Source organism: Myodes glareolus, chromosome 24 (assembly GCF_982192425.1).
Source record: "Myodes glareolus chromosome 24, mMyoGla1.1, whole genome shotgun sequence".
In the NCBI taxonomy this organism is placed as follows: domain Eukaryota; kingdom Metazoa; phylum Chordata; class Mammalia; order Rodentia; family Cricetidae; genus Myodes; species Myodes glareolus.
Window position 1 is genome coordinate 41,720,805 of NC_142049.1, and position 22,024 is coordinate 41,742,828.

Genomic DNA, 22,024 nt, shown 5'->3' on the forward strand with positions numbered 1-22,024 from the left:
AGCAGTGCTAAGAGGAAAGTTCATAGCAATAGGTGCCCAAATAAAGAAGACGGAGAAAGCACACATTGGAGACCTAACAGCACACTTGAAAGCTCTAGAAAAAAAAGAAGCTGATTCACCCAGGAGGAGTAGAAGACTGGAAATAATCAAACTGAGGGCTGAAATCAACAAAATAGAAACACAGAAAACAATCCAAAGAATCATTGAATCAAAAAGCTGGTTCTTGGAGAAAATCAACAAGATTGACAAACCCCTATCCAAACTAATTAAATGGCAGAGAGAGCACATGCAAATTAATAGGATCAGAAATGAAAAGGGGGATATAACCACAGACACAGAGGAAATTCAGAGGATCATTAGATCTTACTACGAAAGTTTATATGCCACAAAGTTGGAAAATGTAAAAGAAATGGACATTTTTTTAGATAAGTACCATATACCAAAGTTGAACCAAGAACAGGTGAACAATCTAAATAGACCTGTCAGTCGTGAAGAATTAGAAGCTGTTATCAGAAATCTCCCTGCCAAAAAAAGCCCAGGACCAGATGGTTTCAATGCAGAATTCTACCAGAATTTCCAGGAAGAGCTAATTCCTATACTCCTTAATGTATTCCATAATATAGAAACAGAAGAGTCATTGCCAAACTCCTTTTATGAAGCTACAGTTACCTTAATACCAAAACCACATAAAGACACAACCAAGAAAGAGAATTACAGGCCAATCTCACTCATGAACATCGACGCGAAAATTCTCAATAAAATCCTGGCAAACCGAATCCAGGAACACATTAGAAAAATTATCCATTATGATCAAGTAGGCTTCATCCCAGAGATGGAGGCAGAGAACCACGTTGGAACACTGGACCTAGCTCCCTAGGTCCAAATGAGAGGCAGAAGGAAAGAGATCGTGAGCAATGAAGGCAAGGGCACAGGAAACCTTCATCCGATGTTGGATGGCGATACAGATGGAGACCCATATTGGAACACCGAACTGAGCACTCCACAGTCCAAATGAGGAACAGAATGATGAAGAAAATAAAAAAAGTAATCAGGACTGCGAGGGATGCGAGCACCCACTGATACAAGGGGACTGATATAATGGGAGTTCGCCAAGGCCTGTTGGACTGGGACTGAACGAGGACATGATCCAGCCAGATTCTCTGAATGTGTCTGGCCCGGAGCCTTTTTGAAAAGCCGTTGACAATGACACTGGGACTTGCTTCCTCTGCATGTACTGGATTTTGGCGCTCCAGTCTGTTTGGACTCTCACCTTCCCTGGACCTGGAGGGAGGGGGGAGGAACTCGGGCTTCCCACAGGGCAGGAAACCCTGACTGCTCTGGGGGATGGAGAGGGAGGGGGAGAGTGAGTGGGGGGAGTGGGAGGGTGGTGGGAGGAGGGGCTGAAATGGAAACTTTTATAATTTAATAATAAAAAATAAAATAAAATAAAATAAATAAAAAATAAAAAAAAGAAAACAGAGAGGTAACCCAGACCCGAAAAAAAAAAACTAGAAGGGCAATCAATTGTGTAACTAATACAATTGCTGCCAATTTGTAAACGATAACTTTCAGTTTTCTAGTCACTGACTGCTGATTCTAAGATGACTCTCAGGAATTTTAATGTACCCTCAGAAATGCCATCAATTTTTACCACAAGGTGTGGAACATATACACATTAGAGTTTTACTCAGCGGTCAAAAACAATGACATCTTGAATTTTGCATGAAAATGGATGGATATAGAAAACGCTTTACTGAGTGAGGTAAGCCAGACCCAAAAAGAGGAACACGGTATGTATTCACTCATAAGTTGATTCTAACCATAATTTAAAGGTCTTTGAGCCTATTATTCGTGATCCTAGAGAAGCTAAATAAGAAGACGAACCTGATGAAGATTATTTAGCTATCTGCCAGGAGGAAGGAAATAGTCAAGAGTCCCAGGTAACCTTGGGTGCATGGGGGCTGGGAGGATTGTTGGAAGGGGAGAGGGTTAGAGAGAAGGGAGTAGGGGAGGAATGGAGAAAGCTCGGTTGACCGGGATGGGGGGAAGGGAGGAAGGATGAATATGGGATCAGGGAAGAATATATTTCAACTAAGGGAGTCATTTTAGGGTTTATAGGAAACTTGATTATATATGGGATCCCAGGTCCAAGGAGAGATCCCCAGAGTGTTCTCTGGACAGAGGAGAGGGTGCCTGAACCGGCCTTGGCCCATAACCATACTGATGAATATTTTGCTTATCACCATAGATCCTTCATCTGGCGATGGATGGTGATATAGACGGAGACCAACATTGGAGCACCGGACTGAGCCCCCCAAGGTCCAAATGAGAAGCAGAAGGACGAAGAAAATGACGAAGGACTGCGAGGGATGCTATCACCCACTGATACAAGGGGTCGGATCTAATGAGAGTTTACCAAGGGCAGTTGGACTGCAACTGAACGAGCACGTGATCCAACCAGATTCTCTGAATGTGGCCGAATTCTCTGAATGTGGCTGGCCGGAGTCTTTCTGAGAAGCCATTGACAATGACACTGGGACTAGTTTCCTCTGCATATACTGGATTTTTGGGATCCAGTCTGTTTGGATACTCACCTTCCTGGACCTGGAGGGAGGGGGGAGGAACTTGAACTTCCCACAGGGCTGGAAACACTGACTGCCCTTAGGGACAAAGAGGGAGGATGAGAGGGAGGGGGGGAGTGGGAGGGTGTTGGGAAGAGGGGCGTAAATGGAAACTTTTATAATTTAATAAAATTACTTTCAAAAAAATAGTTAATCTTGCTATATAAATAATTCTGTCATCCTTAAATAACCATGATGATTGTATCTCTCTCTCAAAATTTGGATCTTATGATCCTTTATCTTATTGCTTAAGCTAGGAATCCAGTCTTTTCCTGGCCAATCTCAGGGCCAGAGACCTCCTTGTGTTTTCCTCGCATTGTACATCTTTCACAATTCCATGTCAGTATTAAGTAGGAAATGATGTGTAGTTCTGTAAAAATGTACACTCCCCATCCACAGAGACAGTCAATGATTTCTTCCTTTAACCTATTAGCAGAGTAGAATCACTGACAGATTTCCAAATGGTAAACCACACTTACTCCCATGAGACAAAGACTTGTTTCCTCATGGTATGTAGTACTTTCAGTTCTTTTCTGAATCATATCTGCTGTTTTGTATAGGATCTCTTCTCAACCACAACCATAGTCATATGGTTGCTATTTGAAGCCAGATATATTCTGAAATTCCTTGAAACATCCTGGATACATGATGTGGAAAGTTCTGGATCTCCATGAATGAAGTGGTTAATTGAAAAGAAAGAGAAAAAAGAAGCAGACTTCTGAGGTAGATCTGAAGCTAATGGCGGAACCCTCTGGAACCAATTCACTTGCTAACTTTTTAGGCAAAACATCTTCCTTTCAACCCTCTGGAGTCAAAAATAAATTAGGGGCACAGGGAGAACCGCAGGTCCCATTCAAGGTCATCCTGCTGGGTGATGGCTGCATCAGAGAGACAACATTCGTTAGTGCTGCTTGAAGGGATAGTTTGAGAAGAAGTATGTAGTCACCCTTTGTGTGAAGGTGTAACTTTGTGTTCCATGTCAACAGAGGAGCTATCAAGTTTTATATGTGAGACACAGCTGGCCAGGAGAAGTTTGGGACCTACATGATGGCTACGGTCTCCAAGCCTAGTATTCCTTTATAATGTTTGCTGTGACAACAAGAGTTACTTATGAGAACAAACCTACTTGTTATAGAGATTGGGTATGTGTGTGTAGGAAAGCATCCCCATTTGTTGTGTGGCAATAAAATGTCTATGAAAGAGGAAAATGAAGGCAAAATCTATTTTCTTCCACTAAAATGAGAATCTTCAGCCTTGAGACATTTCTGTCAAAAGTAAGGACAATTTTGAAAATTACTTCTTCTGGCAAGCCAGAAAGCTCACTGGAGATCTTAACTTGGAGTTTGTTGCCACGCCTGCTCTTGCCCCACCCCATGTGAACTGGTCATGGACCCAGCATTGGCAGCACAGTGCACCTATGATTTAGAAGGTGCTCAAATGTCTACCTTCCAGGATGAGGATGATGACCTGTGAGAACTTGAGGATGGACGCCTGCATCATCAGAGGTCCAGCTTTGCAGTCAACTGTGCTGTCATGTCCTGTGTGCCACCTCATGTAGCTATGCAGAATGCACAATTTTCTTGGATGCTGAAGGTGATGAATGGGCTCCCGTGTGAATGTGGAAGTTAGAACAAACCTTAGCTTTGTTTAGATTGAATTTAACTATTTGGAATACAGATGTTTACTTCCTGAACTTCAAAGAAAAGGCAGCTGCCATCACAATGAAATATTCAGTGTTGAGATCTTGTTTCTTACTCTCATCCCTATTCCCGTTTTTTAGAAATATAAGATGTTGAAAAAATTCCTTGAAAATGCAGGGCCTATAATGGTGGAATATGCCTTTAATCCCAGTACTCAGAGACAAAAAAGGGTGGATCTCTGTGAGTTCGAGGCCATTCTGGTCTACAGTGTGAGTTCCAGGACAGCCAAGGTAAATGGTAGAGCTTGTCCCCTAAATAAATAAATAAACAAACAGGAGAAAAGTAAACTACGATATAGGAGCAGTTTGAGCTTTGTTGAATTACAATTTGAATGTGTTAATGCTAAAACAGTTTCTATCATTTTGATAAACGGTAATAGAAACTCAAATCACAGAAGCAGAAATCAGACTACCTAAATATCTGAGTGATACTTCCTGTCTGCAAATAGGCAGAAAAGGAAATAAAAAAGGAAGATGTTGTGGGTATTTTTTCTCTGGGTTTTACCACCAGAGAACCCCAACATTTGATTTCTCAGCAACATCTTCATAAAGGAAAGGAGTTCATAATGTATTTTAGAATGCTTCTGGTTCATTCCAGGCCTGCTGTAATTTAGGTGTCTGGCCACATGTTTGAACAACTAGTCCCCAGCTGGGGATGCTGTTTAGAAAGACTGCACAACCTCTTGGGACCTACTGAAGGAAGTGGGTCACTGGGCCAGCCTTGGGGCTTGATAGCCCTGCCCCACTTCCTGTCTGTGTTCTGATTTGGAGTGCAGCTGCCCTGTGACCAGATGACTCTCTGTCCACCATCATGCCTTCCCATGGAACCTCCAACCACAGTTAAGTCTCCCTCTTGTAAGCCATTCTTCATCAAAAGTATCGAATATAATCTCCTTGTATGTTTTCCATTTTTACAGAGCATCACTTGAGATGGAAAATGTAAAAGATAAGTTTGAAAGATAGACGATTTCTTACCACGTTATGAGGATAGAGCAGTGCTTCTGAACCTAGGGTTCAAATGTACTTTTCCCAGGGGTCACCTAAGGCTATTAAATTATAGATATTTACATTAAGATTCTTAGCATTAGCAACATTAGAGGTATGAAGTAGCAAGGACTATAATGTTACAGTTGGGGGACACCACAGCATGAGGAACTGTATTAAGGGTTGCTGCATTAGGAAGGTTGAGGACCACTAGGATAGAGTGACCTCTGGCTGAGAGCTGCCTCTGACAGGCACCAGTTCCAGGGGACAGCTGAGAGTTTCAGGTGAGCAGCCCCACATCAGTGTGGGCAGAGTCTTTCTGATGGCCTGGGCTTACTGCTGAACGCAGGGAAGGTAGACAGCAAAGACCATGGGAAAGCAATGCAGAGCCTGGGAGCACTTAGTCCTTGTACTCACCAGCCTGGCTTCTCCCTAATGCTGTCTTCAAAGTCAGTTACTATTTAGACAATGCTGCCTGGTGGCTTCTTACCTCCAAATGTCCAAATGCAAATTCCTTCACCAAAACTCCCTGGCTTACTTTTGCTCCACCAACTCTGTACTTAACAAGGGACAGGAGGGAAGCAGGCAGGACATGATTTCATCATCTAGTCTGCAGCTCTTAAATCTGAGAGACCCTTGAGAGAGTCTACACCTTCATGTTCAGTATGTTTGCTCTTCTCAAGATATAGATTTCCTCAGGAAAGGAAGCAGAAAAGGCCGACTTCAGGACCCAAGCCAGATGTTATCTGCAGCTGCTGCAAGGCCTCTTCTCATCCAGAGCCCTTGCACAAGTGTTAATAAGGGTGAGTGCGACTCTCAAGCTTCTGCTCCTGCACGACACACGTGTCCCCAATTGTATGAGAATTGTTCACGCTCCAGCTAAGGAACCCAACATCTCTCAGCACAACAGAACAGAACAAGCCTGATGCACATGCAGGCCTGACCCACAGCCCACATCAGACCCCGGGAATCTCTTGTGAGTTTGTCTTCTGCATGTTTCAGGATGTTTAGTTTCCTCTTGGTGGGACATCTTACTCTAATTTCTTCTTAGCTGTCTGAAGAAGTTCCTTACGGAATTATTAATGTTTGACCGTATTCTTTAATTTTTGTCCTCTAAGTGCACAAGGCTTCCTTTGTCAAATTCTATAGTTGGGATTGCACGTGAATTTAATGATAAAGAAAGCTTCTCTCTATTTGTGACTGGTTTATTTTTCTGTTAAAGATGCGGCTGGATATTTCTTCTGGTTTAAAGTCTAAAACGATATATATATATATATATATATATATATATATATATATATATATATATATAATCTTATGTATAGTCTTATATGTAGTATATTTGTAGAATATGTGTATGTGTGTTTATATATGTTATATATATGGGAAAATTAAATGGCCTACAATAAAAGAAATATATAAATATGAAAGTCTCATTTTATATTTATGAAATTATAACATAAACATATGTATATGTTGCTTGATAAAATTTATGTAAAAATTGATGCAAAATATGCATTAATGGTTATTAAATTGAGACTTTCAAGTTCACATTCATATTACTCTTTTGTTAAAGTGTGTTTAAGATTTTCTCCTTATGAAACAGACCAGATCACCTGAAAAATTGTGAGCATGAAAGTGGGGGAAATAGGGAGGACAGAAGGGGAAGATGAGAAAAAGGGAAGGGGGGAGGAGAACTTGACTGAACAGGATAGTTGACATGGAGGAAGAACAGAAATGGAGAGTAAGGAAGGAGATATTTCTGTTGAGAGAGACATTATGGGGTTAGCAAGAAACCGGGCACTGGAAAAATTCCCAAAAATACACAAGAATGACCCACCTAAGACCCTAAGCAAGAGAGGAGAGAATGCATGAACTTGCCTTGCCCTGTCGTCAGACTGATGAATATCTAAAATATCACCATAGAGCCCTCAACCAGTAATTGATGGAAGCAGAGGAAGAGACCTGCATCGGAGCACTGGACTTAGGTCCCAAAGTCCAAATGAAGAGTAGGAGAAGTGAGAATATGAGCAAAGTGGTCAAACCATGATGGGGGCACCCATTGAAACATTCTTTCTGAGCTAATGGGAGCTCACCAACTCCATCCAGACAGGGAAGCAACCACCATAGGTTCAAACTAGTCCCTCTGAATGTGTGTGACAGTTGTATGGCTGGAAAACACTGTGGGGCAATGGCAATGGCACCAGGATTTATTTCTACTGCTTGTACTGGCTTTTTTGGAACCTATTCTTTTTGGATGGATGCCTTGCTCAACCTAGACAGAAGGAAGACCTTGGTCCTTCCCAAAAGCAATGTGTCTTACCCTATCTGAGGATTAAATGGGAGGCAGGTAGGGTGGTTAGGCGAAAAGAAGTGGAGGACAAGTGGGAGAGGGAATGGGGATTGGAACGTAAAATGAAAAAAAATTTGTTTTTTTTAATTAATTAATCAATTGAAAAAAGATTGCCCCCTTAACTACTATTTCTTGATTCATTCTGTTTTCTCTTATCTTCCCTCCAATGATCTTGGCCAGGATGGTGCTGTTTTATAGGATTACTATCATTATCATCATCATCACCATCATCATCATCATCTTCATCATTATCATCTTCATGATTTCTAAGTTTTGGCTTTGGTTTGTGGGCTTTGTTCAATATTCTGGGGAATTTTTCTAATTCATATATCGTAATTTCATCTATATGCCCTTTCTAACATTTATTTTATCTTGATTTTTGTCTTGTCTGATTTTCTTCTTCAAACTGCTTTCAGTTGCCTCTTTGTCCCAAATTCTCTTGATTTGTACTTGGTTTGGTATCTTTAGAGAACTTCAGACTATTTGTTAGGCATTTCAGTCTCTTCTTCGGTTCCCTGTGCTAGCCCTACTGCAGTTGGATGTTCTCACGGCCCCTGCTGTGAGCTGATGGCTCTCCTCAGGCCTGTGCTGATGTGACTCTCATCCTATGGGCTTCCAGAGATCCCTCTGCACTCCCCTACAAAGCTAGTTGTATTGCTAAAAGGGGTGGGTTTGAGGGGCCCTCTCTTTGGATACCCATGCCCCATCAGGACAGGGTACACAAGTTCCCATTCAGGCCTATACATGGCATCAACAATTAACCAAACAGGTCATTCATTTATTCTTGCCTCCTGCATCTTGTGAGCAATGAATCTAGAGTTCATAATCTCTAGATAAGGTTGAGAAACCCAAATTTAATCCCCAGACCTATAGAAAGAACAGACAACTTACACATGCCTGTATGTCCAACACCCTGGAGACAGAGAGGGGTGGCTCTCCAGGGCTCACTGGACTGCCAGTCTCATGAGTGAGACATCCTATTTCAATAAGCGAAACAGGTAGGTCCTCAGGAACAACACCACAGGTTGTTCTTTGGCCTCCACATACATACACATTCATATACTCTAACACCTGTACGTACACGTACAAACATGCATACACACAAAATGTCACTTCTTTTAGTGCCAATCTGTCACCATGAGGCCACATTGTATCATCTGTCTTTAAAATAAGACAGCAGAGACAGGCAGTGGGAAGTGATGGCTCAGGAGTCTGTCATGAAATGTCACTGCCACAATGCTAAGTAGCCCACCTGTCATTAGAGCTTCAAACAGAAAAGGCTTGGCTTGTCAAGTGCCTTGATGATCACAAGATGGTAAGCCATAAGCCAAGTTAAGGTGAATCACGTACCAAGGAATAAAGATTGCTAACAGAGTCTGAAGAGAATGTGCCTGTGACAGCCATGTCCAAGGAGGACCAGAATGAACCAATAGTCGGGGAGAAACTTCCAGTCTGAATAAACCAGGGCATTAACACAAACACAGGGGCTCCCAAGAACCCCAGGGAAGAGCAAACACCAGAACGTGTGCCTGCAAGTTTTGGCTACTGAAGCCAGCAGCTGGAGGCCTGCAGAGGTTGCAGAGCTGTCCCAGCCCCAGCATCATCCAACCGGAACACACAGAGCTCAGAGGAGTGGAGAAATGAGAAGGACCCAGCAGGGCCATGAGAGACCAGATGCGCAGACAGAGGCCTCAGCTGTACCTCAGTGGGATCTCTTAGCAGATTTAGTCACTGCTTCTGTGCTCTTCAGTTTTATCCCCTGTAGAAGAAAGGTGTAGAGGGCACCAATGTCTTTACCTTTTCAAGGGTCATAGATCCCTTTGGTGACCTGAAGGCTATGAATTTCCTTGAGAGAAAAAAGGACCCATGTTTAGCCTAAAATAAGCCATTTCCATTATCACCCACTTCCTCTCCCCAACAGCGGCCCCAGAGCAGAGCCTCAGGCTAAAAGATTTCTTAGCATTATTTTCAATCCAGACAAATAGGAGAGGTTCTGTCTGTAGAAGATCATAGACATTAGGCTCCAGAAAGGTGCAGAAAGCCACAGAAGGCAATGACCAATGAGTTATGTGTTCTAGATACTCACTGACTCCAATTCTCTTCCTCAATGAGAACTTGGAAACAAATGAACCAAATTGAGACCCAGAACACATGCAGAAGCCAGACCTGCTGGAAATGACACCATGGCCCAGTTTCCTGGGAGAAGGACCAGAGCAGGCCCTCAGCAGAGGCTGAGCCCGGCGATCTCATAGGACGCACAGTGAATGAGAACCCCACACTTTGTAGACACGAGATGCTTCTTCACTCCCTGGAATACAGACACATATGCTTACCTGTGTGTCCTGCTCAGGAGACGTTTGCCACCAGCTCCATTCCAAACTGACAGGTAGAGTCAAGATTTGAAATAAAATGCAGAGCCTTCTCACATTTGAATTAGGATGGCCATCATCTGCTACCACGTAAAGTGCAAGCTAAGGACGCATCATAGAGAGCACTTATCTCTCCTTTGGGGCTGGCTAAATGGACTGCGAGAGAGTTCCCATGCAGGCAGAGGTGGTGTCCAAAGATTCTAACAGCTGCCTTAGAGTCACCAGTGGTGAGTAAGCTAAATTTCTTTCTACTGGGAAAGTACTAACCGAAAATGATTTTTCCTGATCCATTAACCTGCAAAATTCATGATAGAGCTAATTTTTTTTGGGTTGTGCAGTACTCTATTCTTCGGTTGAGGGACATTTACATTGTGCCCAGGTTCTGGCTATGACAAACAATGTTGCTATGAACATAGTTGAGCACATGCCTTTTAGCATTATTCAGCATCCTGTGAATATATACCCAAAAGTGGTATTGTTGTGTCTTGAGGTAGGTTGTTTCCGAATTTTCTGAATTGTTGCCACACTGACATCCAGAGAGACTGTACCAGCTTGCAGTCCCAACAGCAATGAGGAGTGTTACCTTTACCACAAAACCTCTCCAGCATAAGTTATAATCTGTGCTTTTGATCTTGTCTATGTTAGATGAAATCTCAGAGTCATTTTGGTTTGTAGTTCTCTGATGACTAAGGGTGTTGAGCATTTACTTAAGTGTCTTTCAGTCATTTTAGATTCCTCTGTTGAGAGTTCTCTGTTTAGGTCTGTACTCCATTTCTTTATTGGATTATCTGCTCTTTTGATGACCAATTTCTTCAGTTCTTTGCATATTTGGAGATCAGTCATCTGTCTGATTTGAGGTTAGTTAATAGCTATTCTTACTCTGTAGGCATTGTTTTATCTTGTTGACCATGTCCTTTGCTTTACAGAAGCTTTTCAGTTTCAGGACTTTCCATTTATTAATTTTTTCTTTCAGTGTCTATGCTACTGGGGTTATATTTAGGAAGTGATATCCCGTACAAATGTGTTCAAGTGTACTTCGCATTTTCTGGTTTTTTTTAAAGTAATTTTATTAAATTATAAAAGTTTCCTTTTTAATAGGAGGGGCAGAAATGGAAACTTTCATAATTTAATAAACTTTGAAAAAGAAAAAAAAAGTTTCCATTTACAACCCTCTTCCCAACACCCTCCCACTCCATTCACTCCCTCTCCTCCTCCCTCTTTGTCCCTAAGGGCAGTCAGGGTTTCCTGCCCTGTGGGAAGTTCAAGTTCCTCCCCCCTCCCTCCAGGTCCAGGAAGGTGAGTATCCAAACAGACTGGATCCCAAAAATCCAGTATATACAGAGGAAACAAGTCCCAGTGTCATTGTCAATGGCTTTTCAGGAAGACTCCAGGCCAGCCACATTCAGAGAATCCGGCCACATTCAGAGAATCTGGTTGGATCACGTGCTCGTTCAGTCCCAGTCCAACTGGCCTTGGTAAACTCTCATTAGATCCGTCCCCTTGTATCAGTGGGTGATAGCATCCCTCGCAGTCCTTATTTCCTTCGTCCTTCTGCTCCTCATTTGGACCTTGGGGGGCTCAGTCCGGTGCTCCAATGTGGGTCTCCGTCTGTATCGCCATCCATCGCCAGATGAGGGATCTATGGTGATAAGCAAAATATTCATCAGTATGGTTATGGGCCAAGGCCGGTTCAGGCACCCTCTCCTCTGTCCAGAGAACAATCTGGGGATCTCTTCTTGGACCTGGGATCCCATATATAATCAAGTCTCCTGTAAACCCTAAAATGAGTCCCTTAGTTGAAATATATTCTTCCCTGATCACATATTCATCCTTCCTCCCTTCCCCCACATCCCGGTCCACTGAGCTTTCCCCATTCCTCCCCTACTCCCTTCTCTCTAACCCTCTCCCCTTCCAACAATCCTCCCACCCACCCCCATGCACCCGAGGTTACCTGGGACTCTTGTCTATTTCCTACCTCCTGGCGGATAGCTAAATAATCTTCATCAGGTTCATCTTCTTATTTAGCTTCTCTAGGATCACGAATAATAGGCTCAAAGACCTTTAATTATGGTTAGAATCAACTTATGAGTGAATACATACCGTGTTCCTCTTTTTGGGTCTGGCTTACCTCACTCAGTAAAGCGTTTTCTATTTCCATCCATTTGCATGCAAAATTCAAGATGTCATTGTTTTTTACCGCTGAGTAAAACTCTAATGTGTATATGTTCCACACCTTTTTTAACCATTCTTCTATTGAGGGGCACCTAGGCTGTTTCCAGGTTCTGGCTATTACAAATAGTGCTGCTATGAACATAGTTGAACAAATGCTTTTGTAGTATGTTAGGGAATCTCTAGGGTATATTCCCAAGAGTGGAATTGCTGAGTCCTGAGGGAGGTTGACTCCCAGTTTCCTGAGAAACCGCCACACTGATTTCCACAGTGGCTGCACAAGTTTGCATTCCCACCAACAATGGATGGATGTTCCCCTCACCCCACATCCTCTCCAGCATAGGCTATCGTTGGTGTTTTTGACTTTAGCTGTTCTGAAAGGTGTAAGATGGTATCTAAAAGTTGTTTTGATTTGCATTTCCCTGATCGCTAAGGAGGTTGAGCATGACCTTAAGTGTCTTCTGGCCATTCGAAGTTCATCTGTTGTGAATTCTCTGTTCAGTTCAGTACCCCATTTTTTAATTGGGTTAATTAGAGTTTTAGTGTCTAGTTTCTTGAGTTCGTTGTATATTTTGGAGATCAGACCTTTGTCTGAAGAGGGGTTGGTGAAGATCTTCTCCCAGTCAGAAGGCAGCCTTTTTGTCTTACTGACAGTGTCCTTTGCTTTACAGAAGCTTCTCAGTTTCAGTAGATCCCATTTATTCAATGCTTCTCTTATTGTCTGTGCTACTGGGGTCCTACTTAGGAAGAGGTCTCCTGTGCCTATATCTTGTAGACTATTTCCCACTTTCTCTTCTATCAGGTTCAAAGTGAACAGATTAATGTTGATGTCTTTAATCCATTTGGACCTGAGTTTTGTGCATGGTGATAGATATGGATCTACTTTCATCCTTCTACAGGTTGACATCCAGTCATGCCAGCACCATTTGTTAAAGATGCTTTCCTTCTTCCATTGTATACCTTTAGCCCCCTTGTCGAAAATTAGGTGTTCATAGGTTTGTGGGTTAATATCCGGGTCTTCGATTCCAAAGGTCGATTTCTCTGTTCTTATGCCAATACCAAGCTGTTTTCAATACTGTAGCTCTGTAATAGAGTTTGAAGTCAGGGATGGTAATGCCTCCTGAAGTTCCTTTATTGTATAAGATTGTTTTGGCTATCCTGGGTTTTCTGTTTTGCCATATAAACTTGATTATTGTTCTATCAAGGTCTGTGAAGAAGTTTGATGGGATTTTGATGGGGATTGCATTGAATCTATAGATTGCTTTTGGTAGAATTGCCATTTTTACTATGTTGATTCTCCCAATCCAAGAGCAGGGGAGGTCTTTCCATTTTCTGGTATCCTCCTCAATTTCTTTCTTCAAAGACTTAAAGTTCTGGTCAAATAGGTCTTTCACTTCCTTGGTTAGAGTAACCCCAAAATATTTTATGATATTTGTGGCTATTGTGAAAGGTGATGTTTCTCTGATTTCCCTCTCTGCTTCTTTATCCTTTGTGTATAGGAGGGCCACTGATTTTTTGGAGTTGATCTTGTATCCTGCCACATTACTAAAGGTGTTTATCAGCTGTAGGAGTTCTTTGGTAGAGTTTTTGGGGTCACTTATGTACACTATCATATCGTCAGCAAATAACGAAAGTTTAACTTCATCCTTTCCAATTCGAATCCCCTTGATCTCCTTATGTTGTCTTATTGCTATTGCTAGAACTTCAAGCACTATATTGAAGATGTATGGAGAGAGTGGACAGCCTTGTCGTGTTCCTGATTTTAGTGGAAAGGCTTTGAGTTTCTCTCCATTCAATTTGATGTTAGCTGTCGGCTTGCTGTATATTGCTTTTATTATATTTAGGTATGATCCTTGTATCCCCAGTCTCTCCAACACCTTTATCATAAATGGGTGTTGAATTTTGTCAAATGCTTTTTCAGCATCCAATGAAATGATCATATGGTTTTTTTCTTTCAGTTTATTTATATGATGGATTACATTGATAGATTTGCGTATGTTGAACCAGCCCTGCATCTCTGGGATGAAGCCTACTTGATCATAATGGATAATTTTTCTAATGTGTTCCTGGATTCGGTTTGCCAGGATTTTATTGAGAATTTTCGTGTCGATGTTCATGAGTGAGATTGGCCTGTAATTCTCTTTCTTGGTTGTGTCTTTGTGTGGTTTTGGAATCAGGGTAACTGTAGCTTCATAAAAGAAGTTTGGCAATGACTCTTCTGTTTCTATATTATGAAATGCATTAAGGAGTATAGGTATTAGCTCTTCCTGGAAGTTCTGGTAGAATTCTGCAATGAAACCATCTGGTCCTGGGCTTTTTTTGGTAGGGAGATTTCTGATAACACCTTCTAATTCTTCACGACTAAGAAGTCTATTTAGATTGTTCACCTGTTCTTGGTTAAACTTTGGTATATGGTACTTATCTGAAAAAAATGTCCATTTCTTTTACATTTTCCAACTTTGTGGCATATAAACTTTCGTAGTAAGATATAATGATTCTCTGAATTTCCTCTGTGTCTGTGGTTATATCCCCCTTTTCATTTATGATCCTATTAATTTGCATGTTCTCTCTCTGCCGTTTGATTAGTTTGGATAGGGGTTTGTCAATCTTGTTGATTTTCTCCAAGAACCAGCTTTTTGATTCATTGATTCTTTGGATTGTTTTCTGTGTTTCTATTTTGTTGATTTCAGCCCTCAGTTTGATTATTTCCAGTCTTCTACTCCTCCTGGGTGAATCAGCTTCTTTTTTTTCTAGAGCTTTCAAGTGTGCTGTTAAGTCTCCAATGTGTGTTTTCTCCGTTTTCTTTATTTGGGCACCTATTGCTATGAACTTTCCTCTTAGCACTGCTTTCATAGTGTCCCATAGGTTTGAGTATGTTGTGTCTTTATTTTCATTAAATTCAAGGAAGACTTTAATTTCTTTCTTTATTTCTTCCTTGACCCAGGGGTGATTCAGTAGTTGACTGTTCAACTTCCATGAGTTTGTTGGTTTCCTGGGGGTAGCACTGTTGTTGAATTCTAACTTTAATCCATGGTGGTCTGAGAAGACACAGGTGGTTACTAATATTTTTTTGTATCTGTGGAAGTTTGCTTTGTTACCGAGTATGTGGTCAATTTTCGAGAAGTTTCCATGAGCTGCAGAGAAGAAGGTATATTCTTTCCTATTTGGGTGGAGTGTTCTATAGATGTCTGTTAAGTCCATTTGATTCAATATCTCCAATAAATCTCTTAATTCTCTGTTTGGTTTCTGTCTGATTGACCTGTCCATTGGTGAGAGAGGAGTGTTGAAGTCTCCTACTATTAGCGTGTGTGGTTTGATGACTGCCTTGAGTTCTAGAAGAGTTTCTTTTACATATGTGGGTGCCTTTACATTAGGGGCATAGATATTCAGGATTGAGACTTCTTCCTGTTGAGTTGTTCCTGTTATGAGTATGAAATGTCCATCTCCATCTCTTCTGATTGATTTTAGTTTGAAGTCGATTTTGTTAGATATTAGAATGGCCACACCCGCTTGTTTCTTAGGTCCATTTGCTTGGAAAACCTTTTCCCAACCCTTTACTCTGAGTAGATGTCTGTCTTTGTGGTTGAGGTGTGTTTCTTGTAAACAGCAGAATGTTGCATCCTGTTTTCGTATCCAATCTCTAAGTCTGTGCCTCTTTATAGGTAAATTGAGTCCATTGATATTAAGAGATATTAATGACCAGTGGTTGTTGACTTCAGTCATTTTTTTTTTTGGGTAGTAGAGTGCATGTGTTTTCCTTCTTTGAGTTGTGCTTGTGAAGGGTCGCTAGATGTCTGAGTTATTGTAGGCAGTATTGGGAATGTTGAATTCCTTGGGATGTAATTTTCCTTCTAATATTCTCTGTAAGGCTGGATTAGTAGTTACGTATTGTTTAAATTTGTTTTTATCCTGGAATATTTTGTTTTCTCCGTTGATAGTGAACGAAAGTTTGGCTGGGTATATTAGTCTGGGTTTGCATCCATGGTCCCTTAGTTTCTGTAGTACCTCTATCCAGGACCTTCTGGCTTTCATGGTTTCCATAGAGAAGTCTGGTGTAAGTCTGATAGGTTTACCTTTATAGGTTACTTGACCTTTTTCCTTTGCAGCTATTAATATCCTTTCTTTAATCTGAATGCTTTGTGTTTTGATTATTATATGGCGAGGGGATGTTTTTTTCTGATCTATTCTATTCGGTGTTCTGTATGCTTCTTGCACCTTCATAGGAATATCATTCTTTAGGATGGGAAAGGTTTTTCTATAATTTTGTTGAATATATTTTCTGGACCTTTGATCTGCAATTCTTCTCCTTCTTCTACTCCTATTATTCTTAGATTTGGTTTTTTATTATGTCCCATATTTCCTGAGTGTTTTGTGATGAGAATTTGTTGGATTTGCTGTTTTCTTTGGTCAGGGTGTTTATTTTCTCTATGGTGTCTTCATAATCTGAGATTCGTTCTTCTATCTCTTGTATTCTATTGGTTATGCTTGTTCCTGAAGTCTCTGTTTGTTTACCTAGATTTTCCATATCCAGCCGGCCCTAGGTTTGTATTTTCTTCACTGCCTCCATTTCAGTTTTCAATTCTTGAACTGATTCCATTACCTGTTTGATTGTTTTTTCTTGGTTTCCCAGGGTATCATTTATGAATTTACTCATTTCTTCAAACTTTTTGTTATATTTCTCTTCTATTTCTTTAAGTGAGTTATTCATACCCTGTTTAAGAGACTCTATTGCTTTCATAATGACACTGTTTTCCACTTCTTCCGGAATAGGGTGTTCAAGTCCTTCTGTCGTAAGATCGCTGGGATCTGGTGTTTTCATGTTGTTTTTCAGATTGTTGGAGGAATTCTTGCCTTGGCGCCTGCCCATCTCTTCCTTCAGATGCTCTCCAATGGCTCTTCCCTCCGCTGGGTCTTCTTCTACTGGATTAGTGCCCCTTGCTATCCAGGAATCACTTTACCTGCAGCCTTAGCTTGCTGCGGGCAGTCTATTAGAACAAAGAGACTTCCGTCCCTTTGCATTCACCGCCCACCCCAGCTGAGATGGAGGAATTTAAGCCCCAAAAAAGGGAGAGGGGAGGATAGGGGTTCCAGGCAGAAAGCTGGGATGGCGTAGCAGGAGAGAGGGTTTAGCTGGGGGAAGCCGCCCCTTTGGAGTAGCCAGGGAGATAAGGATGGCGAGAATATTGTGTGTTCCCTAACCGGGCTTGTGTGGCGGTCAGGAACAACACTTCTTACCCCTTCATTGTATCTTCTGGTACAGGATCAGAGCCACTTGCTGGTTAGAAGTCTCCCTGCCTCCCCGCATTTTCTGTTCTATGAGGTCCAGTGTGGCAGGCTTTATGTTCAGGTCTTTGATCCATCTAAACTTCAGTTTTGTGCATGATGATAGATATTGATCTATTTTCATTCTTCTACATGTTGATATCCAGTTATACCAGTACCATTTATTAAATTGGCTTTTTTTCCACTTGATACTTTTTGCTTCTTTATCAAAAATCAGGTGTTCGGAGATATGTAGATTAATATTCTGGTCTTCGATTCAGTTCCATTGTTCGTCCTGTCTGTTTTTATGCCAGTGTCAGGTTGTTTTCAGTACTGAAACTCTATAGTAGTGATTGAAGTCAAGGTTTGTGATGCCTCCAGAAGTTCTTTTATTGTACAGGATTGTTTTGGGTATCCGGGGTTTTTTGCTTTTCCATATGAAGTTGAGTACCCTTCTTGCGAGGTCTGTGAAGAATTTTGCTGGGATTTTGATGGGCATTGCATTGAATCTGTGGATTGTTTAGGTAAAATGTCAGTTTTACTATGTTAATTCTAGTTACACAAGATCATGGGAGATCTTTCCACTCGCTGGTGTCTTCTTCAATTTCTTTCTTCAAAGATTTAAAATTCTTGTCATACAAGTCTTCCTTCTGTTTGGTTAGAGTTCCTCCAAGATATTTTATGCTATTTGTAGCTATTGTGAAGGGTGATGTCTCTCTGATATCTTTCTCTGCCCATTTATCATCTGTGTACAGTAGGGATACTGATCTTGGAGTTAATCTTGTATCCTGCTACATTACTGAAAATGTTTATGAGTTGGAGAAGTTCCTTGGTAGAATTTTTGGGGTTGCTTATGTAAAGTATCATATCATCAGCAAATCTGAGAGTTTGACTTCTTCTTTTCCAATTTGTATCTCCTTGATCTCCTTTTGGGGTCTTATTGTTCTAGTTAGGACCTAAAGAACTATATTGAATAGATATGAAGAGAGTGGACAACCTTGTCTTGCTCCTGATTACAGTGGGATCATTGGAATTTTCTCTCTATTTAGTTTTATGTTGGTAGTTGGCTTGCTGTATATTGCCTTTATCATGTCTAGGTATATTCCTTGTGTACCTGCTCTCTCCAAGACCTTTCTCAAAAGGGATATTGTATTTTGTTAAAAACTTTTATGACATGTAATGAGATGATCATGTGGTTTTTATTTTTCAGTTTGTTTATATAATGGATTATGTTGACAGATTTTCATGTGTTGTACCATCCCTGAATCTCTGTGATGAAGCCAAATTGATCATGGTGAATGACGGTTCTGATCTGTTCTTGGATTTGATTTGCTGGAATTTTATTTAGTACTTTTGCATCAATGTTCATGAGTGAGATTGGTCTGTACTTTCTTCATAGTACTGTCTTTATGTGGTTTTTGTATCAGGGTAATTGTAGCCTCATAAAACATGTTTGGCAATGTTCCTTCTGTTTCTATTGTGTAAAACAATTTGAGGAGTATTGATGTTAGTTCTTCTTTGAAAATCTTATAGAATTCTGAGCTGAAACCATCTGGTCCTGGGTTTTTATGGGTTGGAGATTTTGATGACTGTTTCTGTTTCATCAGGACATATAGGTCTGTTTAATTTGCTTATCCTGTCTTGATTTAATTGTGGTACATTCTATTTACCCTGAAAGTTGTCCATTTTTTTAAGTTTTCCAATTTTTGTTGAGTACAGGTTTTCAAAATATGGCCTGATGATTCTTTGTATTTCCTCCATGTCTGTTGTTATGTCCTCCTTTTCATTTCTGATTTTTTTTATTTTTTTATTAATTTATACAAGTTTCCACTTCTGCCCCTCCTCCCAATATCCTCCCATTCCCCCCACTCCCTCTCCTCCTCCCTCTCCAGCCCTAAGAGCAATCAGTGTTTCCTGCCCTGTGGGAAGTTCAAGTTCCTCCCCTTCTCCCTCCAGGTCTAGGAAGGTGAGCATCCAAACTGACTAGGATCCCAAAACTCCAGAACATGCAGAGGAAACAAGTCCCATTGCCTTTATCAATGGCTTCTCAGACAGTCCCCGTGCCAGCCACATTCAGAGAATCCGGGCACATTCAGAGAATCCGGTTTGATCACATGCTCGTTCAGTCCCAGTCCAGATGGCCTTGGTGAACTCTCATTAGATCAGTCCCCTTGTATCAGTGGGTGAACGCACTCCTCACAATCCTGCCTTTCTTGTTCATGTTCTCCCTCCTTCTGCTCCTCATTTGGACCTTGGGGCCTCAGTCCAGTGCTCCAATGTGGGTCTCTGTCTCAATCTCCATTCATCATCAGGTGAAGGTTCCCTCTGATCCTGTCTTCCGTGCTCACGGTCTCCCTCCTTCTGCTTCTCATTTGGACCTAGGGAGTTAAGTCCAGTGTTCCAATGTGGGTCTCTGTCTCTATCTCCATCAATCCCCAGATGAAGCTTCTATGGTGATATGCAAAATATTCATCAGTATGGTTATGGGCCAAGGCCAGTTCAGGCACCCTCTCCTCTGCTGTCTGCTGTCCAGGGAACAATCTGGGGATCTCTCCTTGGACCTGGGAACCCCTCTAGAATCAAGTCTCTTGTAAACCCTAAAATGGCTCTCTTAGTTGAGATATATACTTCCGTGCTCCCATATCCATTCTTCCTCCCTACCCCAATCACAACCCCCCAAGCTTTCCCCAATCCTCCCCTACTTCCTTCTCTCTAACCTTTTCCCCTTCCATCCACTCCCACGCCCGTGCACCCAATGTTGCCTGGCACTCTTGTCTATTTCCAATATCCAGGAGGAAAACTACATGATTTTCTTCAGGTTCACCTTCTTATTTAGCTTCTCTAGGATCACGAATTATAGGTGCAAAGACCTTTAATTATATCTAGAATCCACTTATGAGTGAGTACATACCATATTCCTCTTTTTGGGTCTGGGTTACCTCACTCAGTAAAGCGTTTTCTATTTCCATCCATTTGCATGCAAAATTCAAGATGTCATTGTTTTTTACCGCTGAGTAAAACTCTAATGTGTATATGTTTCACACCTTTTTTAACCATTCTTCTATTGAGGGGCACCTAGGCTGTTTCCAGGTTCTGGCTATTACAAATAGTGCTGCTATGAACATAGTTGAACAAATGCTTTTGTGGTATGATAGGGCATTTCTTGGGTATATTCCCAAGAGTGGAATTGCTGAGTCCTGAGGGAGGTTGACTCCCAGTATCCTGAGAAACCACCACACTGATTTCCACAGTGGCTGCACAAGTTTGCATTCCCACCAACAATGGATGGATGTTCCCCTCACTCCACATCCTCTCCAGCATAGGCTATCATTGGTGTTTTTGAGTTTAGTTAATCTGACCGGTGTAAAATGGTATCTCAAAGTGGTTTTGATTTGCATTTCCCTGATCGCTAAGTAAGTTGAGCATGACCTTAAGTGTCTTTTGGCCATTTGAAGTTCTTTTGCTGTGAATTCTCTGTTCAGATCAGTACCCCATTTTTTAATTGGGTTAATTAGAGTTTTAGTGTCTAGTTTCTTGAGTTCTTTGTATATTTTGGAGATCAGACCTTTGTCTGATGAGGGGTTGGTGAAGATCTTCTCCCAGTCAGAAGGTAGCCTTTTTGTCTTACTGACAGTGTCCTTTGCTTTACAGAAGCTTCTCAGTTTCAGGAGGTCCCATTTATTCATTGATTCTCTTATTGTCTGTGATACTGGGTTTCTGATTTTGTTAATTTGGATATTCTCTCTCGACCTTTTGATTAGTTTGGATAAACATTTGTCTATTTGTTGATTTTTCTTGAAGAACCAACTCCTGTCTCATTGATTCTATATATTGTTTTCTTTGTTTCTATTTGTTTGATTTCAGCTTTTAATTTGATTATTTCCTGTCATCTAGTTCTCTTGGGTGAGTTTGCTTCTTTTTGTTGTAAAGTTTTCAAATGTTCTGTTAATTCACTAGTGTGGGATTTTTCCAGATTCTTTTCATAGGCACTTAGTGCTGTGAACTTTCCTCTTAACACTGCTTTCATTGTGTTCCAAAAATTTGGGTGTTTTTGATAATTTTCATTGAATTTTAGGAAGTTTTTAATTTCCCCCTTGACTCATTTGATGATTCAGGTAAACATTGTTTAATTCTCACGTGTTTGTGAGCTTTCAGTAATTAGTATTGCTGCTTAATTCTAGTTTTAAGTCATGTGATCTGATGAGATACGTGGGATTTTTCTATTTTTTTTGTATTTGTTGAGGTTTGTTTTGTTACAGAGTATGTGGTAAATATTTGAAAAGGTCCCATGAGATTCTGAGAAGAAGGTATTTTTTTATATTTCGATGGAATATTCTATAGATGTTTGTTAAGTCCATTTGAATCATAACATTTGTTAGTTCCCTTATTTCTCTGTTAATTTTTTGCCTGACTGATTTGTCCAATGGTGAGAGTGGAGTGTTGAAATCTCCCACTATTAGTGTATGGGGTTTAATATATGATTTAAGCTTTAGAAGTGTTTCTTTTACATATGAGTGTGTCTTTGTATGTGGGGCATAGATGCTCAGTATTGAGATTTCCTCTTGAT

The 22,024-nt window shown here is 40.9% G+C and overlaps 1 pseudogene; it reads left to right on the top strand.

The window, feature by feature from the left end:
- The first annotated feature begins 3,703 nt into the window (after window positions 1–3,703).
- LOC146889943 (GTP-binding nuclear protein Ran-like) lies at window positions 3,704–4,094 on the top strand (annotated as a pseudogene).
- Window positions 4,095–22,024: the final 17,930 nt, after the last annotated feature.